Source organism: Oxyura jamaicensis, chromosome 1, assembly GCF_011077185.1.
Source record: "Oxyura jamaicensis isolate SHBP4307 breed ruddy duck chromosome 1, BPBGC_Ojam_1.0, whole genome shotgun sequence".
Lineage (NCBI taxonomy): Eukaryota > Metazoa > Chordata > Aves > Anseriformes > Anatidae > Oxyura > Oxyura jamaicensis.
Window position 1 is genome coordinate 30,223,843 of NC_048893.1, and position 13,891 is coordinate 30,237,733.

At 40.4% G+C, this 13,891-nt stretch overlaps 1 protein-coding gene across 1 annotated transcript in view; it reads left to right on the top strand.

Moving 5' to 3' along the window:
* Positions 1-8,139: 8,139 nt before the first annotated feature.
* Positions 8,140-13,891, top strand: part of CNTN1 (contactin 1) — a 144,347-nt gene continuing 138,595 nt past the window's right edge. Inside the window, exon 1 of the mRNA XM_035326087.1 lies at positions 8,140-8,249. The gene's annotated coding sequence lies outside the window, so the exon portion shown is untranslated. The remainder of the gene's footprint in view (positions 8,250-13,891) is intronic.

A 13,891-nucleotide genomic window follows, 5' to 3' on the forward strand; every position in this document is an offset into this window, starting at 1 on the left:
GCATGGCAAACTGCTTGTAGTGAAAGCATTTCAGTCAAGTGGAAACATTCGTTGGCTTGAACTGCACGCTGACAGAGCTGGCAGCCGTAATGTGTTGCTATGTGCAGGCAGTGGGCTTGGATTTCTGCTCACACTGATGGATATTTGGCTTTTTTCACTTCTCACCAAAACACATAATTCAGTTGGTTCCCGCGGTGTTCCCTGCACTTTTGTGGATCTTTGGATAGGAATTTCAGAAAGGCCTGGCTTTAAAGCCAGACAAGCCAACAGGGAGTTGCTGCTGTGTCAAGTATAAGGGCTTTCTTTGTTCATCCAGTAATGTAAGTTGTTAGGGTGATGAATGAGAACCAATCAACTTTGGTGTGGAGGAAACTGAAAGAGAGTTCTTGACTAATGACGGATAAGAAAATCAATCCAGAGGTCAGAAACTTCATAGCGGACGCACACACAGTGGAGTGCAAAACCAGCACTACTGTACATGTAGGAAAAGATCCTATCAAACCAATTTTTTGCTAAGCACAAGAGCTCAAAATGTGTGCAGAGGTTTAGTGGTGTAGTGAGCTTGGGCTGTAGGCCCAAGGAGGATGGTGTGATTGGAGAATGAGGTGAAGAGAAGAACTGAAAAGCAGAGTTTTCCAGTCAGTATTATGGCCACTCTGCAGAACAATATATATACCTTACGTCATGCTGCACTTTATGCTAATTTCAGAGCAGTGGCAATTGGAAGTAAATCAATGTGCAAGCGTGAGAAGGTTTGGAGAGAAGTTTTGCATGTTATCTGGAATACAACCTTTGTTGCTGTTGCAACCAAAACCCTGCAAGAGCATGGAAGTAGTACTCTCTCCAGCTCTGTATGTGTAGCTGGTACTTGAAAGGCAGCTGACAAACTGACTAACAACTGTCTCATAGATCTCCACAGAAGCAGAAAAAATGCTTAGACTTCACATAGAACATATGAACATGCACTGACTAGAATTTCTCAGTGTAAACAGGCTCTCTTAAAAAACTAAAAAATGGCATATATATAGTAGACTGTATTCTATTGTAATAACTATAGTAATGTATTTTGCTATAAAATATCAAATATATTTTAAAACTGAGCTATCTAACATAATACAGAATAGGATATAGAATGTATTGGGTTTACATGGCAAGGTTTTGGTAGCAGAAGGCTCCAGAGGTGGCCTCTGTGAGCAGAGCCCAGCAGCTGCCCCATGTCAGATCAGAGCCAGCTCCAGATGGCTCCAAAAGGGACCTGCTGCTGGCCAGAGCTGAGCCAGGGAGCGATGCTGGTTGGGGCTCTGGGAGATCAGATTAGAGAAAGGAGAAAAAATAAAGCAATGCAACAGCAGCTGGGAGAGAGGAGTGAGAAAATGTGAGAGAAGCAGCCCTGCAGCCCCGCAGGTCAGTGCAGCAGGAGGGCAGGAGGTGCTCCAGGCACGCAGCACAAGTTCCCCTGCGGCCTGTGGAGAGGCCCCTGGTGGCGCAGGCTGTCCCCCTGCAGCCCATGGGTCCCACATGGAGCAGATCTCCACGCTGCAGCCCGTGGAGGAGCCCCCGGTGGAGCAGGTGGATGTGGCCTGGAGGAGGCTGCAGCCCATGGAGAGGAGCCCACGCAGGAGCAGGGGGTCTGGGGGGAGCTGCTGCCTGTGGGGGACCCGTGCTGGAGCAGTTTGCTCCTGGGGGATGGACCCCATGGTATGGAGCCATGTGGGAGCAGTTCTTGAAGAGAACCTGAAGAGCCTGCCCACAGGCTCAGTTTGGGCAGGACAGCATCCATGGGAGGGACCTCACATTGGGGCAGGGGCAGAGAGGGACTGTGAAGGAGCAGCAGAGACAAAGCATTGGGACTGACTGCAGCACCCATTCCCTGTTCCCCTGCACTGCTCAGGGGGAGGAGGTAGAAGAGGGCAGGTGAGAGGAAGGTGTTTTTAGTTTGTTTGGTTTTACTTCTCACTGCTCTAGCTTGTTAGTAACAGGTAATAAATTGTGTTAATCTCCATGTGCTGAGTCTGTTTTGCCCATGATGATAATTGTTGAGTGATCTCCCTTGAGCCTTTTTCATTGTATTTTCTCCCCTTTTCGCTTTGAGGAGGGGAAGTGAGAGAGCGGTTGTAGTGGAGCTCAGCTGTCCAGCTGAATAAAACCACCACATATGGTGAAAAAAAAAAATTATATAATTTTTATCATAATATAAAATACTTTTGTTGTTCCCAAACAATGATTAAGGAAGGCATTTTAATGTTAATTAGTATCTTTGATATCTCAGAACACTTGATTAAGCAGAATATGCAGTTGTTTTATTGATGAACGTGTTTCAGTATTGGTAGCAAAGCGCTCCATACAGGGAAAAAAAATAATTATGTTAAGCGATTGAAGTAGCATCCTTGATTTCTCTCAGCCTTGTACATCTCCTCTGCAGGAAACGTGGGCCAGCTCCAATTCTATTCCTGATGCCCCAGGTTCTGTTAGATACACCCTTGTTAGATTCCCAGTCTGAGTGCTGCATGCCCTCCAGTAATGTTGATTAGTGTAGTAGTGAAAAGTCACAGCCATCAACCAGAGACCCCTTTGAACAAACAAAACAAAAGGTCTGTCCCTCTCCCAGTGAGAATTACTCATAAGTAATTATGAGTGAAAGTATAACATAAAAGACAAAGACAGTTGGGGAATTGCAAAGAAATGGAAAAAAAAAAAAAAAAAATCAGCCATGGATAGATAGTGGTCTCAGCTTTCCTGAGCAGCCTACGTGCTGTCAGTTTTTTTTTTTTTTTTTTTTTTTTTTGTAATTTTCATAGCAAATGAGATTTAAGAAAGAATTTGAAGGAGGGCAATGAAATGACTTTGCAGGTGTTGCAGAGGGTTCTTCCAAAGTATGAAGTGTAATGGAAGGAAGCACAGAAGTGCTTGACTGAAAACTTAACAAGAGGCTAATGAAAAATAATTTACAGATTAATTGTAAGTTGGCTGTTCAGTACTGACTGAGAATAATAATGAGAGCAGTCCATGGAAGTGAACACGAGGCTCCTTGTGTTTGATATACCAAAGCAGGGAATGGAGGGATGCAAGGAGAGAGGTCACACAGTCAGGGTGATGCTCTGGAAGAACAGTCTTTGAAGCAGCACACTCATTAGGTTCTGTGTCTGTCCAGGTCAGAGAAAAAGATTTTGCACTAATCTGGTCCTGAGATTATGAGGGTCTGGAGAAAGGTCTTAATTAAGTGCATACTAAAATTTTAGATTACATATAAGATTACATATAAGCAATATAGATTACATAAAGATTTACTAAAAGATTACATATAAGCAATATTGTACATAAAGGTTCTGCAAGACTTGGTCTGGTTTGATGACCTGAAAAATGATCTGAATCAGCATTCAGGCACGTGTCTTAAATGGTGGGCTATATGGTGCCACCGTACACAGTGATTCAGGAAGGATCTGTCAGCATGAGTCTGTGGAGGTGGGTAATAAGAATTTGGCTATGTTGAGATCAGGCTGATGCCTGAATAGAAATATCAGAAATCAGTATCAGAAATATTGGCTGAGATACCAATTTGAAAGGAGGAGTTGGTAGTTGGCACTGCGTTTACAGAAGAGATTACATCTGAGTACTATTTCAAGAGGTAAGAAGACCAAAAAACCTCTGTAGAACTTGGAAGTAAGCTTGAAGTTGTTCCTCTGAAAGACATCTAGAGCAGCAGTTACAGAAATCAGGATAGGACTGTGTCAAGGAAGTCCTAACTTCAAAAATAAAAATGTAGGCCTCCTACCTATAAAGAACAGTTGGCATGTCAGGAAGAATGAAGAATGAGTCCAGTTCCTCAAGTATGGATAAGTACAAATGCTAGAGATTTCAAGACTTGCCCCATTTGAATGCAAAAGATAAAAGCCAGCATGAAAGGAGCAGAAGAACTTCATGCAGTAGAATTAAAGCTACGTAACATCAAAGGAGAGGAGGCAGATGTAAGGGTGACTGCAAAAGCAAATGAAGTTAAGGGAAAGACGGGAATTTTTGCTTTGTGAAGGGAAAACCGATGAGGATGGGAGGGGAATGAAAGCAGACGTGATGGGGAAATGAGATTCTGAAGGACATCATGGAATTAGGGGAGACTGCTGTGGCTCTTCAGAAGGTGGAACATAGAGTAGGTCTGAGCACAAGTGGTTTTTGTGTTTTCAAGGATGAGGCAGGGAAAGAAGGGAAAAAAAAAAAAAGAAGAAAAATTCAAGTTGCTGTTAGATTTCTGTTGGAGAAATAGGCATGTAAAGAGAAAAATAATGCCAGCAGTATTTAAGAGCTAGAGTCAAGCAGGTGACAGTCATTGTGAATGTGATAAATAGATAGTAGAATAAGTTGTCTAAAGGTGAGGGAGGACAGAATTTATTTCTTGTGGAAAAATAGAGCTTTTTCTCAGTGTAAGAAGAGGAAGGGAAGAGGAAGAGGAAGATGATGATGAACCAAGGCTGGGGTTAGACCTCAGTAAGGAAGAATAATAAAAGAAAAGAGGTACATGAAACGGAGATTTATGCAACTTGTTACTGAAATAAAATGAAGATTTGTGAAACATCTGTGTGAAATGGCTGCACTAAATGGCTGCTTTGTGCTCTTTTAAAAATGGGATCCTATGACTGAGAGTACCTGACAGTCTGCTGTATAGCACATCCTAAAACCTTCCAGACCCACGAGCACTTCCCCATTTCAAACTGGGCAGAAGGTTGCCAAGTCTGGAGTTTCTGCTTTGAAAGGGTAATGTGCTGGGAGGCTAGGTGTAGTGTGCTGAAGCTGGTGGTCGTGATGAAAAATATATCTTTGTGTTTATGACTGTAAGCTTCCAATTCCTACCTAGATGTAGTAAGTGTGTGAACACCTGCTATGTTCGTTTATATGAGAAGCTTTCAATCAGAGTAATAAAGCAAGGAGAGTAGGGTGTTTTCATTACATGATTTTCAGCACTGGCAAATCAGGAATTTAAAAAATGCAGATAAATATGCAAACAAAGCTAATGTTTATCAGCATGGATTGTCAGATTTCTCTGGGGTATGCGTCTAACACAATGAATCCATAGGCAGTACTTCAGTGTAATAAAATGCATTTATATTTGCACTCATGTGTGTTTCCTAATACCAGTAACTTCAACAAAGCATTAATTTGCTCTGTTTTTAGACCTAGACCATCTGAATAGTGAAACCCTTTTTTATCTTTGTGATCTTCCAAAGAAAGTGGCACAAATTTCCCTTCTTGTTGTCTGTGCTTCTTCTGAAGATCTGTAATGGAGGGAAGACCTACTGACTTTTTATTCCCTAAAGCTTCTCATCTTGCTTTGAGGAACTCATATGAATGCCTGCAGGCAGGCATTGCAGAAATTCTAAGATTGTTGTTGTTTGGTTTTGTTTTAAGAATACCTAACAATGATTTAATACAGAAAAAAAAAAAAATAATAATAATGACATCCACATGGAGATATTTTCCATTTCAAATAGGAATATTAACTCTTAATTTAATGTGTGGTTTACCTTTAGCTCTTCATATGATGTAGAAATGTAGGCTGTTTTTGAACCAGTAATCAAAATTTGTATTCTGTACACAACTGTCTGAAATGGCACTGATGTCGTGGCATTTACATATGGAATCAGTTTTAAGCAATTGCTCAAAAGCTCAAAGTTATACCAAACATAGCTAGAGTAGAGCAGGGGATGTCAAAGTATACATAACTGCCCCAAGTTACCATGTCTCCTGCCCTGTGCCTAGGGAAATATTCTGTTAAACTACATGCAGTGCTAGATTTAGGTGTCTAAATTGAGTGGTCCACATGTTGGTATCTATAGGGGGCCTACACATTCCCAGTCCAATCATCATCAGTAGAAATCCCGTCACTACAGTCAATGGAGATGAGAATGTCTCAACTCACCTTTAAATAGCCCGCAAGATCTGCCCAGCTGAGCAGGTTTTATGAATCTTCTGACAGAGGACGGGCATCTTGTTTGCATCTAGTTAGCTATCCAAATTTAGCTATTTTATCTGGAGCAGTCTCAATATAGCAGCAAGTGGCAGATGCCCACTGCAACGGTGAGCGTAGGTTGAGTTGGTCTGCGGTGCTTTATATGAGCTTTTTTTTTGCCTAGTACGTTTCCCACTTACAACTGATTAGAGTAAGATCACAGGGAGCTCGTGGGGATCATACGACCTGGGGCATGAATCTCATCTCTCTGAGATGTCTTCCTATTCTAATCTAATTAATTAGGCAGACAGGTTGACAGCATCATGTTTTGAATATGGCTTGTAACTCCTGGTTTAATGCTTGTCAGAGATGATCATAACCCTACGCTCAGGATATAGTAATGGCCAAAAATGTTTTTGCTTCAGCATGAGGGAAAGTAGTAGATACTAGATATAGTGAAAGGCCATTGCTTTGGTGAGGGACAAACCAAGCAAAACTTCTTCCTGATTTTCCTCAGAACAAGCCTCTATTCATTCTTGTTGCTAGATAGTAAGCCAAGTCCTGCTACTCCAGACAATTTTCAATTAGCTTACTTGGGAAGAGTCTGAACACGTAACAATTCAATAGAAGAGGTAGGTTAGCCCAACTTCAGGTTTTCATCAGCATGTGCCATGTTCCTGTTCATACTGCAGCCCTATCTTTTTTTTTGTTTTGTTTTAGCCAATTGTGCCCTATTTAGTCCCAGGAAGAAGGTCTTACTAACCTCTTGAATTTCTTTTCAAATAAACATTGCTAACAATTCTTTATTTTAGTGTTAATGATGCATTTTAGTGTTAAAATGACCCAATCTCCACCAATGCTAAAGAATACTTCCATAGATTTGAGGAAAGTACAGATTTGTGTGGTACAAACGCAGGTGACAGTGCTGTTTGTCAGCACCAGGGTGACTAGGAAGATTCCTGTTATTTTATTGTTCATAATTATTTTGGAGCTTCACCTCAGTCCTGGCTATCATGTTTTCCTTATGTCGGTCTCTCTTATCTTTTTCTTCTGAAACTGAGTGGGCCAGTTTTTTTTTGTGTCTGGAGGGAGAAGCACGTGACGGTCCAAGGGTGGGGTTGCTGAGAAGCTGCTGAAGACAGTGGCTGGCGACGGAGTTGCTGAACTGTTGATGAAGCTTGTTTAAACGGTGGGGGTGCAAGGAAAGGGAGTGTGCTCAAAAAGCTGGAGGATGTTCAGATCTGTGGGAAGAAGCAGAAACTTTGGGACTTGTCTTGTTTTAATTGATCTGCCAGATACAAATTATGTGACTTGTGCTAGACAAAAATGATGCATATGTGCATCTCTGTCCAGATTGAAGATAATATGTATGTTGTAGTAGAGGGACTCAGTGCGAGTGGTTTAATCCCTTGGTACAAACAGGCAGGTTTGTAGGTCAAAGACTGCATCAGGGGGCAGAAAGGTTTTAAATTTGCTCTTTGCTTTTGGAGGTTGACTGTGCTTTGAACAAGGAGTTAGGAAATCATAGTCACTTCTCGTGCTGCATAGAGTTAAAAGGAGATGCAGGCTGCAGGACACACAGCCTTCAAATAAAAGGCTCAGATAATGCAGCATTTTCCGAAGGTCAAAGAAATGCAGAGTCCAGATTAAACACTCTGCAATATGTAAATGCCACGCCACGTATGTTGGAGTTGCGCTTGAGTGCTGCAGGGTGGAAAGCCTGTGTCTGCATCCCATTTGTTTGTTGCAGCAAGCCAATTGCCTAGCCCAATTGTTTTAGCGATGAGCTGATCAATATCCCATTACTGGATGTAACAGTTCCTGCAGGAAGTGCACAGAAGATTTTAATGCATGAATTATGCATGCTGTGCTCATTCTTTAGTCTCAGAGCAGAGTGACAGAGATTGTAAAGATGACTGGGATAGTTCCTTGCAGAAAGTGACTGCAGTGAAATGCTTCATATTTTCATGCACACAAGCAGCATTGAGTGGGACGGCCTATTTACGAAGATATAAATCCCCGAGCTTACAGCACAGAATGCTTGATTTGAAAGCATTGCAGCCTTGTACAGAGCTAGTTTTCCTGCTGTCTAACCTGCTTTCTGCCGGAGGTTGGCTGAGGGATGCTAACGGCTGTGCTTTGCTCTGAGGTCACAGCTTGAAGTCTTTTTTTTTTTTTTTGTAATTTGCTTTCTGCTGCAGGAGGGGATCTGTGAAGTTTATTGGTGCAACCATCCTTGTATTTTTTGCAAAGATACAAACTTGGAATAGTTATTATGAACAAAAGGACAAGAAAGGATTCACCACCTAAGGTAAAACGGGGTATTTTTTCTTTGTAGATTTGTGTGCAGAAGAGGGAATATGCTGAGGCAGGATTATGATGATGCAGTGTTGTTACATTGACTCAGATATCTGTGCTGGAATGCAGCGTCAGGATTCTCGGTCGGGTATGGCTGCATGGATCCTGCCAGCGTGGATGTTGTAAAATGGTTGTTTAAGTATTGCTGAGAATAAATACTGCTAGATACTTTTTCAAATCCTGCAGCTTGTTCAGGAGTGTGCATTTCTGATCAATTTTTGTCTGCTATAGATGACTGCATTGTGGGGAGGGGCAGGGCAGTCACTGAGCTTAATCAATATAATAGCATGATCTATTTCATTAGAGGTCCTAAGCAAATAATGGCAATGGAATTTCATTGACTTTTATTCCTCTGTTTGTAAATCCTCTGTAACATTTGCAAGCTACAGTGAAATTTGTGGCAAACAAGGTCCCAAAATTACTTGACTGTCCTGTAAATAACTATGATGAAACTGCTTCGTTTTGGATAAAAGACTGGGCTCACAAGGGAAGGGACAAACCTGTCCTTATTGTCCTTCAGAAAACTAAGTACTGCCTGAGATTTTACATACAAGGGCAGCTATTTCTAATTGTCATTTCCTGGAAATAAAAAGACAGAGAGAGAGAAATTTTAAAAGCATTTATATTCTTTTCATTTGCACATTTGACAGCTTAGGATATATTAAAGAAAATTGTTGTCTAACCAATGTAGGTATACAGTAAAGATACCACCTTTTAAAAGAGCAATTAAATTACCTAATTTTTGCTTATTAAATGATTTAACAGAATAAATTATTAAAAATGTATATATCATTAATATTTTTGAATATGAAAAATCATCTTTTAGAAGGCACTGTAGTTTGGAAAACAGAGCAGAAATACTTTATATTCTGTGTTCAGCAACTTGAAGGTATACCCGTACTTTCAGATAGACATATTGTCACAGAGCACTGAGAAACAGTTAGTTAAATAAGGCTGAAAGCTGTTTGCTCTGTGATCTGAATTACCAAGGTGCTACCAGTAAGTATCACAGACGGTCACAATAGGAAAGCCATGTGCTACCCTTCCTTGGGTAGCTGCCTCTTTTCTTCGAATTGACGTTGTTATCTGACATTTGCATTTAATAACACCTGATGGCCTGGTTAGGATGCCAGTCCTTATGTCACATCGTACAGAGACATGTAAGGACTCCTGCCTCAAGGAACAGCTTGAGGTGGGTTATTAATTACCTGGTAAAGATCTGTAAGGAATATACGAGGAACTGAATAATCAGCTAGGAAAATGCTGCACCAGAATTCTGCTAGTGCTCATATTGCCCGTTTCAGAAGAGAGGACATAAATATTACAAACTCGTGTTCCACTAACAAACCATCAAGCAGTCATCAGCCTGAAGTGGCGTGTTTGAAGCCCTCTGCGTGGGAATGCACACGTCGCTGGGCAGCCCCCCAGCTTAGCGGTTTCCCTGCTGCTTGTGCAAGCTGCTCTTGCACAGGGCTACATCCCCACATCCTCTGCCCTTCCTGAGCTGGGGGAAGCAGGCGGTGGCCAAGGGGTGAGGGATATGTTCAGCCCCTGGTTTCTGGGCTCGTGAGGGCCTCCTGGATGCTGAGTCACGGAGCAGGTTGGAGAGGTGCTCGCCAGCCCCTGCCTGTCGGCACATCAGCTGTTGCAGCCAGATGAAGCCTGTGGAAGACAAACGCACAGCTAGGGATAGGGAGCAATGAGCAAGGGGGAAGCGTTACAAATCCTCTGGCAAATTACAAAGTTACAAATCGCTGGCAAACGCTGCGTCGTGAGTGTGGTGAGTGCAGACATCGCCGGGCATGCAAACTCCAGGCTGGAAACCCTTGGGGGGGCGGGATAACAGTGACAGAAGTGAAGAGCTCACACAGTAGTAACAAGAAGGATGTATCTGTTACTGGACCGCTTGCAAATGTGCTAGTCATTCTGCATTTGCTATGGAGGATTGAATATATTTTCTCCGCCTTTGCCATTTAGTATCACCTGAAATGCAGAATTTGCAGATAAGCCAGACTTTTAATGATGAAAAGAAATATAGAAAGAATAACTAGCAGGAAGAAAAAACTTCCTAAACTCCTCTCATTTGGTTAATTAGGGAATATCTAACACCGTATCATAGTAACTGAGCAAAATAATGGAGACTATTTCCGTGAGAGAGAATGATATGTATATAGCTAAGGGTTGCATACTCATCTACTGAGTTCAGCGCATCTATGGCTTACTGAAATACAGCTCAGCTGTTTCACTGCTTTATTAGTTTTTCCAGATGTATCTGTGAATAAACATGTTGCTTCTGTTCTTTGATTATCATATACAAAAAGCCACTATAGCTACAGTCACAGTGATGCAGACTAATGTTAATCTTGTAACAGCCTCAGTTTTTTCTGTACTCATTTTTTTACCCATTCAAATAGAGGTACTTAAATTATCTATGTTTTAAAAGGAAACAGATATATTAATAAGTGGTAAAAAAAAAAAAAAAAAATGAGATACTAACTTTCTGAAAGAAATAATGGCTAGAATTTTTCAAGGCGTATGAAACAGTTAGATAGTCAGGGTCCATTGAAATTCACTGGGAACCACGATCTTAAATCCCTTAGGCTGAGATTTTCAGAGGAGTATGTATAAATATTTTAGTGACTATAGAGAAAACAGCTTGAATAAGAAGCAATTAAAACAAAGGCAGGCCAACAACTCTTTGCTATTAATAAAGGTAATTAGAGGAAGATCAGTTTTTCTTTCCTTTTTTTTAATTTTCTTTTTCTTTTCCTTTTTTTTTTTTTTTTTTTTTTTTTTTTTGTACTTCTCCCTATTTCTTCTCCTCAGATAACTAGATAACTGTAATTATATCATTAAAAATATTAAGAAATAATCCAGGGTATTATACAGAGTAAAGGGTTAAGAAGGATGATCTTGGAAGTATCTTATTAGTAAGGGGCATTGTTGAAAAAATACAGTTTAAGGGGGACAGAAGTCTCCTTTGTTAACTTGTTGGAATATTCTCTGTCTCATTCTCATTATAATGTCAAAGACCAAATAACAGAACATGTTTTTCTCAAGTCCTGACTTTGCATATTTTAAATAATACAGACCTAATTCTGGAAAATTGTCCTGTTATAAATACATCTGCAATCAGAGAATTGATGCTTGCTACCAGAGCTTATCGATTTTATTCTTGCTCTGGGCTGCAGAGCAGACCCACTCAGTACAGTTAATAACTGAAGGGGTGACTATTTATGAAAATCAGAAACTTCAAGAGCTGATGCTCAGGCAGCAAGTGAATACTGATGAACACAAATCAGTTCTCAGTGCCAGTTGTGGTAAAGTGGCATTGCTGTACTTTTGAGATAAGCTTCTATGAGAAACAAAATGAAAGGTTTGCTCCTCTGTCTTAAAATGCTTTTTATTTGTTGTATCAGAGAGAAAGCAGGAGAGAAGGTACTGGCAAAAAGTGTCAGGAATTAATGCATATTAGGTGATCACAGTATGGATTGTTCAAAAAAAATAGTAGCTGAACAGCACATTAGCAATTAAAGAATGTATTTCCTATCAGAAGAATGCATGTAAGGTATCAATAACATGGTAAACTACTTTTTTTGTGTGTAGATTATTGTGTTACATGCACTCTTAGTAGTCACTGGTTTATTTTTTCATTTCCCACTGTAGTAGGGAAGACACACTGAGAATAATCAGATTGCTTATGACTGACAGAATACATCTTCAGAGATGTAAAAAATTGGTAATTACATATAATTATTTTAAGCAAGTAACCTATGAATACATAATCAGTGCTTATTAATGGAAAAATATGTCTATATGGAAATGTATGTGTGTATATATGTATGTCTGTATGTGTGTACATGCATATGTGTGTACACCTGTGCATGGTACCTACTTACTCAAATATGTTCCCTTACCTCTAGTTTTTCAGCAGCAACTGGGAATATCTACTTTTTACTCTGCTTAGCATTTTCCTATAAATAACACGGAAGGGATGACTGAGGTGAGTTCTGGTGGACATCACTCACCGATAGCCCTGAAAACACATTTGACTTGGTTGAGCAGCAAGAGAACTGAAACTCCTTTATCCCATTTGCCAAAGACATTAATCAGAGTACAGCAACATTTCAGCGTGTTGGAAACAAGTTCTTTAATCTCAGTATGCTGGAAACAAGCTCTTTTATCTCTTAGGAGAAATTGCAAAGAGGAACCAGTACCTTAGGATTTTTACAGGTAACAATATTTTTACTAAAAAAAGTGCTGGCACGCTAAAGATTACTTTGTAAAATAATTATTCTCCTGCCTTTTGAGATGGAAGTTTCATTGATTAATGTAGGTCAGTGAAGCTGTATAGAGTTTTTCAGCCTAGCTTTTTCAGCCACATCTCTTTCCTTAGCTTAAAAATCAGTTTAGTGTCTTAAAATGTTGATTTGGAACAGATATTCCTTGTGCCTCTGACAGCAGCTGTGGAGAAGGGTCATGTCAACTGGTGGCACAATGTGGCTGAAAATAAAACAGTTGTAGACAGCAAAATCTCTTTCTCAAGGTTCAGTGTTTATAACAGATAGAATATATTAATGTAATTGAAGAGGAATTTGCAGACCTTTCAATATGAACCTGTTCAAGCACAGGCTTTTTGGTAGGGTGTGGGAATCCTACCTGACCACATTGCTTTTCTCTGTTTGGGCCAGCATCTCATTTCCTATCCCAAGTCTGTCTTCAAAGGGGAAGAGAAGGATGATCTTATATATTAGCTATGAGGCTGTTGCCATCTCACCCTTTTGCAGAATTAAATTATCCTGAGGCTGTTTGCTTGTTTCCTTGTGAAGACACAAAGCAATCTCAAAAAGTCTCTCAAATGCTCTTGAAGTCAGATGAATATCAGTAGCTTGACATTTTTTTGTCACAAGGCTTCATACTAGTAGTTACTGACAGGAAAATGATGTTAGAAATCAAATACAAAACTTGATTGAATTAACCAATGGAAATGAAGAAGTGTTTTAATAAGTGTACACACTTGGCTACAGTAATAATGATTGCTTTGATATCTCAGCAGTCACTTTGGGAAAGTATAGGCCATATTTCCTTAGTTTTCCTTATTTTCCATAGGTAAACACTGAAATTTGTATAACTTGAATTGTTAACTGAGTTGATGAGCAAAACAATGGGTGCATGGTTAGAGACCATCATCACAAAGTGCTTTACAGACTGGAACAAGTTGTATCCAACCTATACCAAATTCTAGTCTAAGCTCTGTGAGGAAGGTTCAGATGTCTTTAGGGACCAAAGTCTGTAGTCTTTTGTGGTGAGGCTGGAGATGAATTCTTCCTAAACATGCTCTTGATTTAAGTTTCTATGTTGTGAAGACTGGGCCATTTTTAAAATGTATGGAGAGGGTGATGAGCAGGATTTCATAGCTGCAGGGAATGACTACAGAGCAGTCACAAATTTGTCCAGTCTTTGTCCTCCCCCTGGGAGGACATGCTGTTCGCTCTCTGAATTTGATGGGAACACTTCAGAGACAGGCATGGGGAGAAGTCTCACTGAGAGACTTCACTGCTAGAGTTCAGCAGGGGAATGGCCAAGAGCTGCAAG